Raw genomic sequence first — 20,908 nt, 5'->3', positions numbered from 1 at the left:
ACCAGGAAACATTGGAAACGGTGAGGAATAATACTCGATGAAAGCTCATAATAAGAAACATGGTTCGATGATATTATCAAGATACCAGAGGGTGACACTCGGAGGTAGAGCAAAATAGAGGGTTGACAAGGGTATTGATCTGCAAAAGACAAGTACTTTAACTTGTCCGAGAAAAGGAATCAAGGAATATCAACATGGCCGAAACCATAGTTGCAAGGGATCCAATTCAAAGACACCGGAAGAATTATCCAACTAATTAAAAGTTTTTCAAGAAGCTTCAATGATAAGTTCCACATCAGGTCCATGGGCATGAACAAAAAGTTCAAGGTCGACTCCCGCTTCTCCAATGCATAACCTTTCATTCACTTCTCTTTTTCGAAGAAGTTGTAGTGTTGAATTATCTGGCAAAATACCAAACGAGTATGACTCATGAAAACTTTTGAGTTCACACATATTAAGGAAGGCATAGGTTCAACCCGTCAGGGTATCATGGAAACATATACCACAAGCTTCAATAGTAAATACTACCAGCTCAAAAACAGAGCATGGTTCACAAAGCAGAGGATACAATTTACCAAAGGCATTATATACCCATGGAAAGGCTCACAAGGTTATTCAATATGAAGGACATTGTCAGATAAAATCTGACAAAGGGTCTGGTGGTCCACAAGGGATCTGATGTGAGCATCAGTACTCCACCAGAGGAAGAAAGAATGCATCGAGGTCAGATTATAGAAACAACTAACTAACTCAAAGCTCAAATGCAAAAGAATTAAGATTTCCAAATCAAGGGATCATAAGCATAGGCTCTGATCAAAAGATAAATGAGTTGAATAGTCATAGATCGACAATCAATCATGGTTTGAATTACCGAGAACCAACTCATGTTCGGGGTGACGTCTGAGGCCGAAAAATTCTAAGGTCTGATTGAGGATTGCAAGCATTCGCAACATATTGAATCAGCGGACTCAAATGATGATGACAAAGGATGCTAATAAGATTACCACACTTATGGGATTAATCATAGTGAAAGCAAGCAAGAAATTCTAGAGCAATAGGTTGCTGAGGATCAGAAGATCGAATGGTATTTCGAAGACTTCTGTGAAACACATGAACAATTGGGGACGGGTCGATACTCGGTAAGTGCAAGAAAGTATTCGTAGGGGTATTTCTGCGGCAAGTAACTAGAAGACAGTGGTACAAGGGATTCTTAAAAGTCGGAGAGCAATTCGATGCATCTTGTAACAACAAGAGAAACTCAGAGTAATGCACTACAAAAAAAATACACTTCCGTGATGATATGTGTTTGTCACAGTAAATCGCTTTTTTTGTCATGCATGTACATCCATGGCAAATTTATGACAGAATCAAGATAGTCATACCTGTGCTGTCGTAGAAGTGTTCCATGACATTACCAAAATTATCATCACGGAAGTGTCCACTTCCATGACATAAATCGCGCGTAACAGAAATGCTTTCGTCAAGGGTGACCGACACGTGGCATCCACTGTAACAGAACACCGTTAAGCTATCGGGTCGGGTTTTGGATCCGATAACCTGTTAACAGCCCCGACCAATGGGAAATTTCCACATGTAAAATTCTTATTGGCTGGACGAAACATGTGTCAGCTCGTCAGTGGGTCAGATAGGCGCCTATGATACGTCGACACATGGCACGGCCCAACAGAGGCCCATTCCTATGAAAAGGCCGGCCCGTTTGACTTGGTCAAAAGCTGGCGGGCCGGCCCATGGAAAGCCTGTTAACAGCCTGTTCGCATATAGCCCATTTACAGCCCGCTAACCCAAGGCCCATTATGCCCTATCCGAATTAGGCCCAGTAGCGTCATCTGGGCCATCCAATATGATTCCAACCCATTTTCACTTCTGGCCCTTGTATGGCCCATGACGTCTTTCGGCCCATATGAGGCCCGTGGTGAAACTGGCCCGTAATGAACAGTGTATCACTTTACACCCATTAACGGCCCGTGGTGAAACTGGCCCGTAATGAACAGTGTATCACTTTATACCCATTAACGGCCCGTTATTCCATTGGGCCGTTTCCAGCCCATGTTATCTTTCGGCCTTCTCAGAGCCCATTTATTCTTGGGCTCATTTCCAACATTCGTTTACTTATGGCCCGTTACTGTCATTTTCTGCTTGTGGGCCAAATTCAGCCCGTGGTTACAGTCGGCCCGTTTGTGGTCCGTTAATATGTTGGGCCGTTTTCATAGCGTCATCAAATACGGCCTATTAACGATGGCTTGTTACGATCGGCCCATGAACGGACGATTCCAACTCTAGACCGTTTACGGCCATAATGCGGCATGTTATTGGCCCATGTTTAGCCAATCGATCATATGGCCCGTATAAGGCCCATTGATGATACGGCCCGTAGAAGGCCTACTGTTTCTATGGTCCGTAAAAGGCCCACTGTTTCTACGGCCCGTAGGAGGCCCAGTGTCACTACAGTAAATATTAGCCCATGGTTATTGTGGCCTAGCTTTAAAAAATAGGTTATTGCAGCCACTAGTTAACCGCGGAAAAAGAAATGCAATGACTACAAGCAAACAAATAAACAGGACAACAAGGAAATAAATAAGCAAGCAACTAACGCTAGGCTATCACGGCTATTACACATATTACATCCACTGGGCATCAAAGTTCGCCACCAGTGCAAATATAGGGAACAAAGCAGCATATCATATACACTGGCCGTCAAAATTGGCCACCAGTGCAAATAAACGCGGCAGCAAAACAAGAGCATAACTGAAACAACTTCAGAAGAGCTCAAAAAACGTTATCCTGGGTATCCACCATGCTGGCAATAAGCTTAGCAAGCTGATTAGCTTTGTCCTATTTGGCGCTAAAATCCTCCAACGCTTGTTGTTGCACCAGAAAGTATGCATCTGAATGCTCCAGGGACTTCCGCAGTCCTTCCGCTTCTTGTCGCAGCACAGCTGATCGATGTCTTTCAGCTTGTAGTTGAGACTCAAGAAACCGAACTGATTCAGACAGTGAGTTTGAATAGCTTGTGCAAGCGGTAGTGGCCAGTAACTCCAACAATAAACCAAGACAGGATGTGTCACTATCCTGAACCTTATCTGCATTACTTCCTTTACCGTTGCTTAATAAGGCACTCTTCCCAATATTCTGTCAGCATTCTAAAAGAAGAAACAAGCAGACACATAACAAGTTTAGCATGTACTACTATATGAAACTCATTTCGGTGAACCAGTTCATTAGTAAGGTGGACAGGATTAAACTACCAAGTCTTCTATTGCCAAGTACTAGTACATAATAAAAGCATCAAACAAACATATATCTATGTCCTATGGTAGCAATGGAATCTTAAATTAGAACAGTTGTTCTTCAGGTTTAGGCACTTGTTCTACATGAACAGAGTACAATAAAACGCAAGAATATAATACTTAAAAATAGAAAATGAGCTCATAGACCTTACCACATTCTTGGTTCGGGACCAGTACAGAACAAGGCGTTCCCAGTCATCGTCCAGTAAATGTGTCTCAGGAGAACGTAAGGGAATTTGATGAGTTTCTTTGCCGGTGAAGTACGTTTTCTTCAGGTAATTCCGATACTGCCACCAAGCATTCTTGAAGATAGCAGAGGTATTAGCACAGGTTACCTCATCCTGAGTTTCCAAATCGGTCCTTCTCTATAGAGAAAAATGGGAAAATTTGTTGTATTATAACCATCATGGAGGTAGGATGTATGGGACGAAGCAAAGTAATTGCCATGAATAACATTACTTACACATAACTCCTGGACAAACACCTGCAACTGGCATTTTCCTTCATCTTCAGTATAATATTTCCAAGATGGGAAGATACGCACATACGATTTAACAACATCAAATGCGATAGATGCTAAACTACGACTAGCTGGTTGTGCTTCCTCCACAGGAATAGGCGTACTAACTGGTGGAGTTGGGGTTCGCCGTGATAGTACTGGCCCTTTGGGCACTGGAGCTGCCTTACTAACTGCTCTTGTTTGGGAGCTCTGTGGTGGAGATGGTGCTGTGTCAACAGGAACTGGGTTACTATCGGCTGGGGTTGGGGTTAGATTGGGTGAAGCTGGTTCTCTGTCCATCGTAGTAGGGGTACAATCTGCGAGAGTTTGGGTTATGTGTGGTAGGGCTGGTTCTTGTGCATGTACAACCGGGGTGCTATCTCCACCAAGAGGTAGCACTGTTTTATTTGAAGACCGTGTTTTTAGTCCGCTAGATACTGGCATCACCCGCTCCAATTCAAATGGCTGATAAACAGGAAACATAGTTGAATGTACAGACATTGTATGAGAGACAGATGCAATAGATAGTGTGGAAAAAAGAGGGCATGAAATAGTTGACATGTATATTGTTTAACTAAAACGGATAGCATGACATAATTTCACATATATGATGTCTATCTAAACTGGATATCATAGCATAACATAATTCAAAGATATGATGAATAACTAAACAGGATCGCATGACATAATTCACCTACATGTTATCTAAGTAATCAGGATCGCATCATTTAATTCACATATGTGATTTATATGCTAAACAGAGGGCATTCGATATGATGTCTGAACTAAGAACATGGTGTTGAATATTGTGTATATGATGTCTAAACTATGCAATGCAAGACACTGTATGCATGATATGAACAGTATAACCGTGCCAAGTTAGAGCATACACCTCAGTGGGGGAATATGACTGGTCATCTGTCTCTGAATCCATCTCTGAGGAGCTATTGGGACCCAACAAGAGATCTGCTTCGACAGGTAGCACTGTCTGCTCTGAAGGCCTTGTTTTCACTCCAGATTTTTCCATCTCCCACCCAAATGGCTGATTCACAGGAAGAGTAGTTTAATGTACAAACATTGTCGACAAATGGAAATGTAATGAAGAAAAGGAAGGGCAAGATATCATTCAAATATATGATGCCTGGTTAAACAGGATGGCATTGCACATTTCACATATATTATGGCTGGCTAAAAGACATGAGACTGCATAATTCCCATATATGATATAGAAACTAAACAGGTGGCATTACAGAACATGTCTAAACTAAGCAGATGACATATATGATGTCAAAAGTAGGCACTGCAAGGCAACATATGCATGATATGACTAACATCATCATGCCAAGGTAGAGCAAACACCTTGGGGGGTAAATAGGAGTGGTCAGCGGCGTCCGAATCCGCCTCAGAACAGATATCTTCCTCTGGATTACAATCTGGAGAGGGGTGGGGAGGGTTTGCCATTGAACCCACCATGGAGCGATGTCTGCATGACATTGTATTGCCGCGCAAAACTCTTCTCTTTTTCTCTACATGTTCAGCATGACTGTGTACAATATCTGACATGCATACGAAAAAAATATGGTGAGATTATGTAAGGAGAGCATGCAGAAATTTAGAGTGATGGTAACAACCAGTGGATCGATGTTTTTCCGTTGAACCAAAATAGCCCTAATGGATCGACGTGAATGTATAGTAATAAGTGATGCAACAAGTGTACAACCTCTTTGCCGTAGCCGTGTCGACCTCAGCATCATTGGGTTGGTCGCTGAAGCAGTTGAGGCAGAGGTGGCTGTCGGAGGTGTGGAGGAAGATCTGAGGAATCTGTAGACGGCGTCCAGGGCCCTGCTCTGTTGTGATGGATCGTTCTGTCGTTGCAGCAGCTCCGGTGAGCCGTAAGACGTCAAGGCTGAAGCAGCACAAGACAGACATCGTCAATCTCAAGTGGGATTCTAATAGCATCTCCAAAGATGATGTAAAATGGATGTAAAATTAACATCACCAAAAACCACCTGACTACAACAGATGAGGTAAAAACTATTGACTCTGAACTTAACTGTCAAAACTGAAATTTACTATGGAATCTGAATGCTACTGTCGAAACTAAATGCAATGGTAGCAGAGAGGAACTTGACATGTATTTTAGGGAGGGCCTGCAGTTCATCTTCAACCTGCACTCCCCTGAGCCGCCAGCCACCACCGGCCGAACCGCCGGCCCCAGCACCGTCTCACCGCCCCGAAACAACTCGCCACCGCCGCCCCGGCCAGCCCTCTAGGCGCCCCCACCCTAAACCCTAAGATAGATAGTGGGGTACCTCTCCGGCGAGCCCCCATCCCCGCTGCAGGTGATTCTTCCTTAACTCCGGCGAGCCCCCCCCCCAACCCCTAAAAATCGACTGACCCAAAAGTCGATTCAGTCGACTGAAGTGTGGCTTAATCGGAGCAGAGCAGCAGCATGAGCGAGGGGGAGAGCAGCAGCAGCAGCTGGGCGAGCGAGCGATCGAGCGAGAGCCGGAGCAGCAGCAGATCCGGCTGGTATGGATGCCGTGCCGAAGGGGCCTTGCACTGGGGGAGAGACGCCATGGAGATGTCGCCTGCGGCGCCGGCTTCAAGGTAGCTGCTCCATAGGGGTGCGGGATGGAGCACCGTCGACGCCGGGAGGTCGAGTTAAGGAGAAGGTGTGATGCGATGAGTGTACAACCTCTTTGGTGGCGCCGAGTAGGCCTTGGCTTCGTCTGAGGAGTCAGTGAGGATGCTGCGGTTCTGGTGGAGCAGGTTAAGGCGGCGCTGTGGGGATGGAGCAGCCGCGATAGACGAGGTGATCGTCGGAGCAGCTCCTTGGAGGTGGAGGACGGGGCGGCTGAACCGGCGGGACGGCGAGATGGACGACGGATCCTCATCTGGGGAGGTGGACGAGGGACGTCGAGCTGTTGCGGTGGACGACATCGTCGGGGAAGAGGCTCCGGCTGGGCAGCGGTGACGTGGCGAACGAAGGAGGGTGGGGTTTCGCGGCTGGAGCAGAGAGGTTATGGCGGCCTGGGATTTCGAATGGCGAAAAGGGGTTGATGGGAGAGGGTGAAGCATGACTTAGGAATGCGCTTGTCCAAAATGTAGGGTGTGTTACAAAAGTACCCCCCAACGATTTGAACCAGCGGCGCTTTTGGCTCAGGGATAGAAGGGGGATTTCGCGTGTCAGGATTTGGCAACTGGAGGGAGTTTTCGCGCGCATTGTAATTTCGGGATAGCAAGGCGCGGGTTGTGAAGGCGCCAGTTTTGGGAGCACGATATCTGAATTTTTGGTATATAACAAGACGCGGGTTGAATTTTAGGGACAAGCCTAACGTGTCGTAATATTGTACTTGTACGTACCAAATCAATTCGCACTTCCCTCAACCAAAAAGAAAACGAAAAAAATAAAACTATTCACACCACAGAAAGAGAGTCTTGCCCCATTTTACTATACAAATGCTATTCAAAGCTACTCCCTCCTTCCATCTATATAGGGCCTAATGCGTTTTTCGATGCTAACTTTGACCAAATATTAGAGCAATGATATATGACATGCAACTTACACAAAGCACACCGTTAAATTCGTCTGTGAAAGGTTCTTTCAATGATATAATTTTCACATTGTGCATGTCATGTACTATTAATCTTGTCAATAGTCAAAGGCGGTCTTAAAAATCTCATTAGGCCCTATGTAGATGGAAGGAGGGAGTATGAATCCATGTTATGTCCGATTAATTTTTTTCGCTTGCTGTATAATGCATGTAACCTACTCATACCAACATTTTAGTGCATTCCAAATGTCTATACTACCGCTGCAATTCGAACTAAATTTGAATTCGTTTCTCTATTTCAATAAGAATCTACAATCATGATTGTTGCAAACTTCAACCATCAAAGTTTCCTTGCTATCCGCCAGATATAAATCAGACGACCTATAATGCAGGATGGCAGGCACACCATCATCAACAACTCCTTTTTTATAAGAGTAGAGGTAAAATATATTAAATGTAGTATACCATGTTCATAACCACACCATGTTTATCACCGTTATATATATTCACACATCCGTCGGTTTTAAACACTATGATAAATTCTTCAAATATCCGAATTCACTTTTTATAATGAAGTATATATGATCTCTATTCGTCTTTTACACCCACACAACCCTCTTATCTTTGTAGCTAGCGCTAACTTTCTCTTGTGCATGCACACGCCCGCATCCCTCTCACCCTCCCTCAGCATTCTCTAGCTCCATCGTGCAAATTCGTGTTTTCACTTTAGGTCGTTCACCCACGGTGTGTGTAGGCCCCCCAGCTCCTTTACGGCACACATCGATCGATATGCCTCTCTAGCCAGGTGTGCCTAGCACAAACACAAGCTTCCCCTCTTCTCTTGTCACCGTCCATGCCTCACTGCCACCACTCTTTTCATCATTCTCGTACTCGCACACTCCTCCCCCTCGATATAGTATGCCTCTCGTACCACCTCCTACATGCATCCCTCTCTCTCTATCCTTCTCCTCGTGCCTCATTTGCTTCTAACACACACATGCATGTATACCGATCGATCTCCCAACATATACCTAGATCGACTTTAACTACCCCCCCATCGATCGACGTACCTCACAAGTTATGTCTCTCCTTTCTCTTACAAAGGGCGATTGATCTTCCTATGTAGTTACGTCTGCTTACCACAGCCACATCGTCCCCCCTCATCATTCGTGCATGCCTCCTGACCCGTCTCTCACACGCACGTGCACAGACAACAAGCAGCCATCTCCTCTCTTATTGATATTGCGGGCGTGCCCTCCGTTTGTCTAGCAAGCCTATCCCACCATTTGTTAGAAGCAACTCCACTACCACCCCCTCCAACACTCTAGCTCTGTCTCTCTCCCAACCTTATTCATCTCCTGCACATATGCATGGATGCCGATCGATCTCCCTTAATACATGAGGCAGATCGATCTCCTTAATACATGAGGTAGGCCTCTCTCCTCCTCCACACATATACCAGCCATTGTACCTCTATAGTTAATTGGGCCTCCCTCTTCCCCCACCACACACCGATAGTCGAGCGCTGCAGGTAGGTATCCATGCCACAGAGACAAACTGCACATGTCCCATCTCACATTCCAGTAGGCCAGCCACTCTATATCTTTGACGTGGGCACACACAAATTCGATGGCACTCTTTGTCGATCACGCGTGCACACACACACACATCATCACCCTCTTCGATTCTATAGACACCTCAAGCTGATGATACCTCCACTCTCTTCTCGTGGATCGCCCCCTCTATATATATGTTATATCCAGGACTCTATTTCACACACATTGCATATTTTAAATTTTTTGATTAACCCCCCCCCCCCAAAAAAACTCTCAAGAACCCACACACTATATCTCTCTAGGTTTGTATCTCTCTCACACAACCCCATGTAGGTGGTGTACGTATACAAGAAGAGAATAGGTGCACCGTGCACGTACTCACGCTTCGTGCCCAAGCACACCCGCACGGGTACACGGTGGAGCTCATTTCTTTACGAAATGGCAGCCCACGTGCTAATTTGAATGCCTGTAGCAGTTGTTTACCTAGGGAGGTCGTGTACCACGCGTGCACGAAACAAAGTTCGACTTGACGCGTTGCCGCGTTATTTTTAAATAAAGTTATAGCGCTCAATGGCATGTACACAGAATATAAAACGATTTTTATTGAGGAAAAGGTAGTCCACTCTTCAGAGTATCTCACACAAGGCTCCGGTGGCCTCTCTCTCTCTCTCACCGTTGGTCACTAATCCGGCCGCATCCTCTCCGCCAGGGGAAAGGGAGTGCGGTGGCCTCTCTCTCTCATCGTTGGTCACTGATCCGGCCGCATCCCGTCCGCCGGGGAAAAGGGAGTGCGGTGGCCTCTCTCTCTCTCTCTCTCACCGTTGGTCACTGATTCAGCCGCATCCCATCCGCCGGGGGAAAGGAAGGAAGTGCATCGTTTCTCCGTTCGACGGCGCCGAGGCAGCACGTCCCGATCTGTGGTACACGCCGTTCTCTCTGACCAAGCTCCGGCGCGGCAGGGCCTACGCCACCTGCTCGCAGATTCCGCCCGCCGCCGCTCACCTAGTTACATCCTGACGACCTCTAGGTATCCCCTCCAGCCTTGCTCCACTGCCCGTTTTCCCATGTCGCTGCATGTGGATCTTCCATAGTTCTTTGCCCAAAACGTAGCTCGTCCGGCGTACTTTCCATATTGCATTCTCGTCCTCACACCGTTTTAGACAAACACAACCGTGTTGTTATCTTCCCTTAGGACAAGGAATATGCTTCTTTTTTGTCGTCGCATGTGTCATCAACTGTTATTGGCCAGTAATTGTTTCCTTTCTACCTCTTTTTTGCAAACAGGGCTATCCATTTCACCTCGTTGCTATTGCAAACTTTTGGTGAACTGCCCAAATCACTTTTTTCTTAAGAGTGTTTTGTGCAGTTGTACTAAAATGTCACACGGGCAACGTCTCTACATTTCAGTGCGACTGCACAAAGGGAGATTGGTTTTGCTCTATCCTCCTCATCCAACTCCGAGCCTAATCTTCTCCAACTAGTTAGTCTTAAGAGAGACCGCAAAGGTGACCGGCTTCTATTTGTGTGTTTATTGTTTCATCAGCAGTCCTCTATTATCGTAATCACACTTGATATCTTTGGAACAGGGACGCTCAGCTCTATTTTAGTGGAACTGCACAAAATGATCGGAATGTTGCATGCTCCAGACAGCTACTTTTTTCCCAACATGCCTTGTTGATTTAGACAGAGCTGGGGGGACGTTGCTGCCAATGAAAGCATGGATCAATTTTAATTTAACACCTTCTCACAACTTTGTCTTCAGTTGTGATGTAATTATTAGCTCTGATCTGCTAATAATTGACATGCATTAGCAAGGAAGTTAGTTTTTTATTGTTTCCGAAAGAGCATCGATGGCAAGACACGCGAAACAAAAGCTGAAAGCTCACACCATTGTACAATTTCATGTCGCTGGAAAATTATTTGTATAGTACGTCAATTATGTAAACAAATGATGGAAGCTTGATAGCATTGCCAGAAGCCTCTTCATCATCCGGGTCCATGTGCCATGCACGAAATTATACTCCTTCGTTCCTAAATATTTGTCTTTTTACAAATTTCAAACGGGCATATTTTAGAGTGTAGATTCACTCATTTTGCTTCGTATGTGTACTCCCTCCGTTCCTAAATATTCTATTCGTCTTAACAGAGATTTCAACATATTTTAGAAAGACAAATACTCCGGAGTATATTTAAGAACCGAGGGGGTAGTGCACAACCGCATGGGAGACTCAGCCCGGTCGTTGCGCCGCATTAATAGTGAGTAATGAGCAGTCAAATCATAAGCCCCACCTTTCCCACTGTAAGTTGCTCTGAAGAAGCAACCATCAATACGCTCTTCTTTGAATCCGCTCATACTACTCCATCCGTCACTGTTTATACAGCGCGCTTCAGAAAAAAGAAAAAAAATCTGTGGGACCAAGGCGACTAGCGATCGGCCTGAAAAATAGCATTGGTAGTTATAGCACGGCGTCTATTACTAGAGGGAATAATGCGTACACACATGCATGCAGTGCTTCCACCCCGGGTACACACATGCATGCACTCCGTAGTAGTACAGTACATGGAGAGAAAATTGTGGACTTGATTGCGGTTACCACGCCCTAATTAATTGAGCATTAAACCAAACGCGTCTAAAGTCTCTCTGGTGGTGGAAATGCATTGAGAGAAATGCATCATAATGAAGCGCGCCCTGTAAACTGTGACGGAGGGTGGAGTAGTATGAAGGTGCAAAACCAAGTACGCGTACTAGTACTGCGCTTGGCTCTTCGCCCCTTCGTGAAGTCGAACAATGATGGTACTCCGCATGTTGGGTACTACAGTGTATGCCTCTGACAATCTGACACCGAATGGACTGATGCATGTCCACCGAGGGTAGGTTGCATTAGTCAAAAGGCGTAAGCGAGCTTCACCTTGTCCTGCAAGCTTCTCCTCGTTCTGCGAGTTGACGGGACACACCAAAAAGTAGTGCTAGTCCATACTCCCTCCTTTCCGGTTAATATGGCTTAATCTTTTTTGCGGGTAAATGAGAGAGCTTTATTCATATATAAGCATTCTTAGGACGATCAGCCAAGACACTGGTCACTAGGAAGCCAAAAAAAGAAGTAGGAAGCGAGGTGTTTCATCAAGCCAGCTCTCGGCCACATTCAAAGTGCAGCAAGCACGGTTCGCACGAAGATGCGCCGCAAGGTTTGCTGACCTGTTTACATGCTGAATAACAAAAAAGAGGAAATATTACTGAGCGCTACTATTTGTAACAGGATATGAGCCAGAATTAAGCGAGAATTGTGGCGAGTGTTCCATGCAATCAACTTCCATTATCACATGCGAGAACCCTCGAAGAGAACCAAATGTGTTGAAGATTGCTTTATCACATTTTAAAATTATAATAAGAGTGCAGACGCTCCTCCATCCGGTTCCTAGTAGTATAGTGTAGTATGCTTCTGGCAATCTGACACCGAATTAACTGTTGCACGTCCACCGCCTGAGCGAGGGAGAGCTTGCATTAGTCAAAAGTTTCTCCTTGTCCTGCGAGCCACCGCGCGCAAGCTTCTCCCGTCCTGCAACCTTCTCCTCGTTCGGCAAGTTGACGGGACACAACAAAGTAATGCTAGTCCATGCTGCCTCCTCTCCGGTTAACATGGCTTAATTTCAAACGAGATAAATACACTGTCTGTCACTGTATATTTGTAAAAATACGGTCAGTGGACTTCATAATACGCTCATTGCGCTCAATATATATATTTTCCGGTGTTCATACGGTCACTAGCTCACCCTGACTGAGTATGTGTGTGCATGCACGTGTAGGTTGAGCACTTGAGCGTCACCGTGTGTGTTCCGTCGTGTGCTCGGACATGCATGCATTAGGGCGTCGCGCGCGTTTTTGCGTCCATGTGTACGTGTGACTGTTGCATACACGTAGGGGGAGTACGTGTAGGGGCCACTAAGGAGCAGTCAAATCACACAGTAAGTTAGTCGGAAGAAGCAACCATCATTTCACTCTTGAATGACACGTACGCAATATAAAATGGTTGATATGGAGAGAAAAAGAAAACCACTATATATACACTAGCAGGAGCCTAAGCTACAAGCCTGCTTGCTTAGGTTGCTCTCTTCACAAGCATAGAACGACGGGCCTGATCCCGCAGCTGGGGGAAGGGAACAATGTTCTGCGTAGACGCGGTCGACATCGGCGAGGGAGAAAACCCACAGTCGGTGCGTCCCAATCGGGGGTCACCGCGGTATGGGCCGATGCCGCGTCCCAACCGCCCTTCTAGCTACAGCCCGACGTCCCAGGTAGTCCATCTTCCTTTTGGAGCCGGCTTGCTCCACTGCCGTAGCTCCATCTCCATGTCGATCTTTCTCTACTTCTACCGGCTTCTACTTGTGATGAGTTTATGTCTCATGAACTAGTGCCAGTACTATTATTCTAATCACACTTCTTCAATATCTTTGCCATCAGGGATGCTCAGGTCGATTTTAGTGGAACTGCACAAAAGCATCGTATGATCCGAGGGTGCCAGCCGTCTTTCCTTCGACAGGTTCTACCTGGCCAGGAAATTAAATCATGTTTAGGGTTTAGGGTTTAAGTCGTAGTGACCCCATCAGTAGTTTTTCTTTCGTACACGCTCTCACAACTTTTTTCTTTAGTTGTGAAGTAAATATTGGCTATGATCTGTGAATCATTGAGATGCATCAACATGCGTGTTAGTTTTCCTTTGTATTTGATGGAATGTTTTAACGGGGAAACCTTGGAATAGGAATGAAAATGGAGTGGAAAAGTTTCCATTTTTCCGGAGAAAAAATGGAAACGGAAAGAAACCAACGTTTCATTTCGTTGGATCGCGCCATCGAGCAAAACCAACATTTAAATCACGTCTGTCGTATTCGTGTCTCACACGGTCGCTCGGCATGCCACTCACCGCAAACCGAGTAGTACACCATAACTTTCCCGCCTGCTTGTCGATGGATCGCGCCATGGAGTACTAGCACTACTAGAAGAGATTGACGAGTTGGGGGAGGACAGCTAGCTGTAGCACGGACTCCCAAGAACTTTTTACATGCATGTTGTAGCCAGCTATTGCGACCTTTGAACACGGAGCAGCCGCGTGCACCCAGAAGCGGCGCGGGCGACGCTCTCTCAACAGGCGCGCCGCTTCAATGCCGGCGCCAGTGAGAGGTCGCGTCCGCTCTGGCCGGGCATGAATGCGGCACTGACCGTTTCGGGCGGGAAGCACGCGCGGGTGATGAAGAGGGTTCGGGTTGGTCAGGACCGGTCGTGGCAGCGGTCCGGACGTGCGCAAACAAGAGATGTTGTACGTTAATATTGCTACGTATATAATTAACAACGTAAATAATGTGCCAGTTGGACAAATATGATTGGAGATGGAGATGGAAATGGAAATGGAATTTTACGTAAACACGGATATGCATGTCTATGTCTATGTGTGTGTGCGCGACAACTCTCGCGACCTGGAAGCTGGGGCGTGTTTTTGATCGAGTTTTCTTTCTTGGTACGTTAGAAAATCAGTTTTTCTAATTCACATCTAGATGTTATTTAAGGATATCACATCTAAGCTCCCACAAGTATATAATGTAGCAACAAGAAACAAAAAAACTAGGAAAAGACCACAAACAGAGTGGACATCAACTTATATGTGACATAACTATGTCACATCTAGATGTGTCCTAGACAGACCCTTAAAAAATTGTCCGCCAGTTTTCGTTTCTTTTTTCCGGGAACGCACATATTCTATTTAAAACCACTGCTATGGAGAGATTTTTTTACTCCATTATAGCCTCTTGTTTGATAGAGTTTCTCGCGTCTCGCTCTCTCACCCTCTCCATATCAAAACAAGATGACAGTGTCCACTCTATCTCTCTCCTCACCGGTGGTCACAGATCCGACCGAATCCCGTCCACTGCGGGAGGTGAGGAGGTGCAGCATTGACGTTGTCGCCGTCGGCGACGGAGGAAGCCGATGCGCACCGTCCTCTCGGAGCCGGTGCTGGCGCAGACGAAGATCCTCCGCGCCCTTGTTCGCTGTCGTCGTGTGGGCAGATCCGCGCCCTTGTTCTCTTTCACCCAGTGCCTGTGCGGGAGGTCCACCGACCCCTTCTTCCTCACTGCCGTACGTAGTGTGGGAAGATCCGGCCTCCCGCCGCACGCCTTGCCACATCCCGACGACCCTAAGGTATAAGTTTCTTTGAAACCGTCGTTGCCCTAGCTGCATGTGGATCTTTTTCGATCTGTAGTCGAATCTAGGTCTTGGTTCAAAGAGGAAAGAAGGGTGCAGTGGGCTGGAGCAAGAATCTAGGACGTGGTTCAATGAGGAAAGGAGGGGCGGATAGTAGTATAGACTGGCTATCCAGCCGCTTTGTAGGTCGAAAACGGAAAAAGGGGGTAACCCAGTACACACATCTGTAAGGAACCGATCTCTTTGTTGAAAAGGGAAAGAAACTGGGGGTCGGGTAGTTTGTGCACGACTAGATTTGCTGCCCTCACATAGGAAGAAGGTTCAAAGAGAACAAATATGGGACCAGCGCATATATGTTGCTTGGCTACATACTCTGCATCACCTATTTATACGTGTGGACGCACATGGTGCTGGCATGTCCCATGCAGCTATTTTGCTGTTGTTAATCTAAGAATGCCGCCGGAAAATTTAAGCAATGCCACTGTTAAAAGTAAATTACATTTTTTAACGAATGTTGTTTCAAGAGAATGTCTCTGTTAATATGAATCAATGCAACCGTTTTAAATAAATGATGAATTGAAGCTATTGTATTGCTGTCTTTTCCCATTAAGTAGTGAACAAAAATGGGACCAACCCAGACATGATGCTTGTTGCTTTGTTACAACAAATTCAGCATCACCCCCTTTATAAGCCAGTAATTGATGCCACTCTCAGAATTAACTACTGATCTGTTTTAAGAGAATTTCTCTGTTAATATGAATCAATGCAACCGTTTTAGAAATGCTACTGTCCTATACTTTGTTTTCCATCAAGATAAGGTAGATGCTTCTTTTTGTGGCCGCATGTTTCATCCTCCTTTATTGGCCAGTAATTGTTTTCTTTTTTGCCTCTTAAAACAGGGATATCTATTCAACTTGTTGCTATAGAAAACTTAAATGTCACACCGGCAACTTTGCTTGATTTCAGTGCAACTGCACAAAACTTGATTGGATTTCCTATTCGTGTTGGTAGATTCGTATTTTATCTTGGTCGTCTCATGAAAGGTCAGTACAGGCCTTCATCCACATGATTGTGCAGTGTGCTTTGAGATGCTGTGCTACTTGTATTGGTACTGTTTTAAATAAATGATGAATTGAAGCTATTGTATTGCTGTCTTTTCCCATTAAGTAGTGAACAAAAATGGGACCAACCCAGACATGATGCTTGTTGCTTTGTTACAACAAATTCAGCATCACCCCCTTTATAAGCAAGTAATTGATGCCACTCTCAGAATTAACTACTGAATCTTATTTCAAAACTGCAACACTTGTTAGGGATTGGCGGGATTACCATTTTTGTGGCCGCATGTTTCATCCTCCTTTATTAGCCAGTAATTGATTCCTTTTTTGCCTCTGTTTAAACAGGGATATCTATTCAACTTGTTGCTATTGCGACATTTTGCTTCGCTACGCGAAACACTTTGCTTGATTTCAGTGCAACTGCACAAAACGAGATTGGATTTCCTATTCGTGTTGGCAGATTCGTATTTTATCGTTGTTGGTCTCATGAAAGGTCAGTACAGGCCTTCATCCACATGATTGTGCAGTGTGCTTTGAGATGTTGTGCTACTTGTATTGGTACTGTTTTAAATAAATGTTGAATTGAAGCTATTGTATTGCTGTCTTTTCCCATTAAGTAGTGAACAAAAATGGGACCAACCCAGACATGATGCTTGTTGCTTTGTTACAACAAATTCAGCATCACCCCCTTTATAAGCCAGTAATTGATGCCACTCTCAGAATTAACTACTGAATCTTATTTCAAAACTGCAACACTTGTTAGGGATTGGCTGGATTACCATTTTTGTGGCCGCATGTTTCATCCTCCTTTATTGGCCAGTAATTGATTCCTTTTTTGCCTCTGTTAAAACAGGGATATCTTTTCAACTTGTTGCTATTGCGACATTTTGCTTCGCTTAATTTTGGTGGAACTGCACAAAATGAGACCGGATTTCCATATATGTGTTGAGATCTCTGTGAGATCTTCCTCACGAGTTGTTTCAAATCTTGGTCTTGAATGGTCAGTACCGACCTTCCTCCGAATTAACTACTGAATCTTAGTTCAAAACTGCAAACACTTGTTAGGGATCGGCAGGAGTACCATTTCTGTTAGGGATCGGCCGGAGTACATGTTTAAGAAATGTATTGTTCAGATAATGTCTCTGTTATTATATATCAGTTACAGACTTACAGTGTTTTACAAATGGTACTATCCTGCTTTGTAGTTCTTTCTACATGTTTAACCAAGGTATTGTTAAGATAATGTCTCTGTTAAAATGAATCAGTCGCATTGTTTTAGGAATGATACTTTTCTGCTTTTTCGTTCTTTATACATCTTGAAACAAGGCATTGTTAAGATAATGTCTCAGTTAATATGAATGAATCACACTGATTGAGAATTGCTACTCTCCTGCTTTGTTTCCCATTAAGATAAGGTAGATCAGTAGATGTTTTTCTTCTGGGAGTACAAGTCATCAACCGTTATTTCTCAGTAATTGTTTCCCTTATACCTTTTGTTGCTTACAGGGATATCAAAATTAAAGCTCGGTTTTATTCCGACTTCGATTTTAGTTCAACTGCACAAAAGGAGCCAATGTGTCCAAGGCAAACTGCTGCATTACTGGGTCCAGTTGGTCGTTCCACTTTGCAGAAAGAAGCAGTCACTGTTTGCGCTACATTACAGAAGGAATGACCGAGAAGCTTTACAGAGTATTATTAGACACCGGTGACATGACTAGTCTGCAGAGACCATTGGCAATTTAACAACACGTGGAGTGCCTCCACGATCATAGGCATTACATATTTTGAATGGGAAAAGCTTGTCAAAGTTTAATCATTGATGTTAGCAAGAAGCGACAGGACTCCACGATCATAGGCATTACATATTTTGAATGGGAAAAGCTTGTCAAAGTTTAATCATTGATGTTAGCAAGAAGCGACAGGACTCCACGATCATAGGCATTACATATTTTGAATGGGAAAAGCTTGTCAAAGTTTAATCATTGATGTTAGCAAGAAGACGTTAGTTTAATATATTGGAATTGGAAAACCTTGTCAAAATTTGCTCATTGATGTTAGCCAGAAGCGTCGAGTGTTTTTTCCTATTCCTGTGTTCAGTTTAGAAGTAGATAGTTACTCTGCTGAGATATTCCTGTGTTAAGAGTTTGTTCTGAATATTGTCTATGTAATGCCAGGCCTTGTGTTTGATTGCAAAGTTGAGCTTGGAATGTTGTGGCATGCGGCATCACGAGCTGTTCACCGTGCCTCCTGAGAATAATGCTTCGTATTGTTTTGCATGTCGATCTAATGCCAGTGATTTGCTTGTTAAGAAGATCATCCTCTTCTGTTGTTTCCGTGCTTAAGAAGTTCATCGTCTGATGTTTCATTCATAGCCTATGCGACAAGTCGGGTTGGTTAGACGTGAAACCATATGATCTTCCGACCAACTCATGATATTAGGCCGTGATTGGATCGTCGTTTTCCAACCAAAACCGCTTGTAAAACTGACGCTTGTAAATTAAAGCAGATGGTCTCGGGCGAAGGCGCTTGGTTGGTCGATTTCGACTAGTAAAATATCGGAAGTACTTGACACACGATAAAAACGCTGAACGACACTCGGACGATTGCTAATCCAGCCGTTAGCTGCTGTTTCAGCCTTGCCCATGGATGGCATGATACGCACGTCGTGCATGTATCGTCTGGTAATGTCGTCCATATAGCAGTGCTCGTAAAATATACACTGGTCTCTCAAATTACACGCGTAACCCGCCGGTTTTACTTACAGACCTCGGGCCCTCGGTTTCATTACGCCTGTATTTTACGCGTTGTTTTCGATGACGAGTAAATTACACTTGTATGTTAATACAGGTTTGAAATAAACCAGAGCTCCCAAGCGCGGCCTTACCGTTTCATGCCGTCTCAGTTTCTCGAAGGTGCTCATAGGTGTCCGATGATCCTGGCTTCCTGAATGAGTAGCGGGCGCTGTATCAGACCATCCGTAGGGCCCGCGAGGCCCTCTCCGTTGTCCTTCGAGTTGTTGCGCTCGCCGTGGCGCCGAGCATTGTTAACATCGTCAACGAACATGAGGATTCAGGAGATGACTTTATTTTGACTGGATGACACTAGGGACCTACTAGGGCCATAGCCGTACGTACGCAAGTGCCTCCTTATTATGTACAACTATATTTTTTTGCTTTCTCCTGGTTTCCTGACATCACGGTCCCACACCATTGTCAACCTATGTAGTCAATATAAACGAGAGAATTGCACAAGGTGCGGCCGACAGCTGGGACCAAGCAGCTCGAGCAGTATTGAGGAGAGCAGGCTATAAACTGGGCGGGCTGTGGCCCGTCTAGCCCAGGCTAGATATCCAGCCCAGATACTAATTTTTCAAGATGAAAATGGCTAGCCCAGCTATACGTCTTTTTGAGGAATACCCGCTGGGCTGCAAATCTTTCCTAGGAGGGATGCATTAGGCTTAACAGGAAAATGGGCTTTAAAAATAATAAATGGGATGTAATTATAAAAACTGGGTAGTAACTATAAAAAATGCACCAAACACGAAATTAGTTTATAAAATATTATTTATGGATTTTGAAAATCTTAAATTTTCATCGTTGCGCGCGCAATGTTTCGTTAGATTTTTACGTAATACAAATTTATATTTAATCTGACTAGAAATTTCGGTATAAAAATATTTCGGAGCCCATCAAAATGTGGGAAATTTTATTGAATTCTGCCTTCAACGGTTGGTTGAAATTATTAATCATTGTCCTAGCTAGAAAATGGGATGTACTTTTAACAAACTGTAAATGGGCTGTTGTAAATTCCATTAGAATTCCAAAATGGGCTGTACATTCTTACAAAACGTAAATGGGCTATAAGTTCTCTGCCACACACTTGTGGGCCTACTAAGTGACGCGTCCCCTAAAAAAATAAGTTGACGCGTATGCAAGGCTTTGCCAACTTATTATAGTCAACACACGGTTCTAGCAGCAGTGGCCGTTGGATGTCTATCCAACGGATGTCGTGCTTCTTCTTCAATTTCGGATATTCTTAGCTTCGGCCGCCCAAAAAATGATTCCTCCCCCTGACATCTGGGGCGCACCATTTCGGAGGCTGACCTGTGGGCCTACTAAGTTGGAGCGTACCAAGGGCTTTGTCAACTTAGTCAATAATAAACGTTTCTAGCTTCAGTGACCGTACGGTGTCCATCCAACGGTCGTAGTGCTTCCTCAACCTCTGGTCTTCTTGGTCCAGCCGCCCAAAGCAGCGCCGGTCGTGCCGCCTGCTCCTGCCTCCTGTGGCCGGCTGTGCTGCCGCGGAGGCCTCACCACCCCCATACTACTCCCACCGCTGGCCAGGCCATCCCTCCACTCACCCACACCCCCTGTTATTCTGCGGCGACGGCAGCCTCACACCGCAGCCGAACCAGTGAACCCTCGTACTCCTCTCCGTGCGGGCTTCCACTGCTGCGTCTTCCCCGGCTCCGTGTCGTCCCCTTCCTAGGCCTCGCCGTCGAGACCACCGCCCTGGTGCTCTCGGCGCGGCGTGGTCAACGTGGTCAACGACCGACTTCCATCGGAAGAGTACTGTACGTGGAGAGGCTGACAGCTGGGTCCAGGCGGCCGCAAGGAAGTGCCTCCTTATTACGCGCAAAATAATTATTCCTCCACCTTACAGCAGGGGCCCATCGGACGGGCCACCTTATTTCGCGAAAAAAACGTTGCCCCCCTGACTGCTCGGACCCACCGGACG

This window comes from Triticum aestivum, chromosome 7A (assembly GCF_018294505.1).
Source record: "Triticum aestivum cultivar Chinese Spring chromosome 7A, IWGSC CS RefSeq v2.1, whole genome shotgun sequence".
Lineage (NCBI taxonomy): Eukaryota > Viridiplantae > Streptophyta > Magnoliopsida > Poales > Poaceae > Triticum > Triticum aestivum.
Note: the sequence above shows the minus strand (reverse complement) of the source record.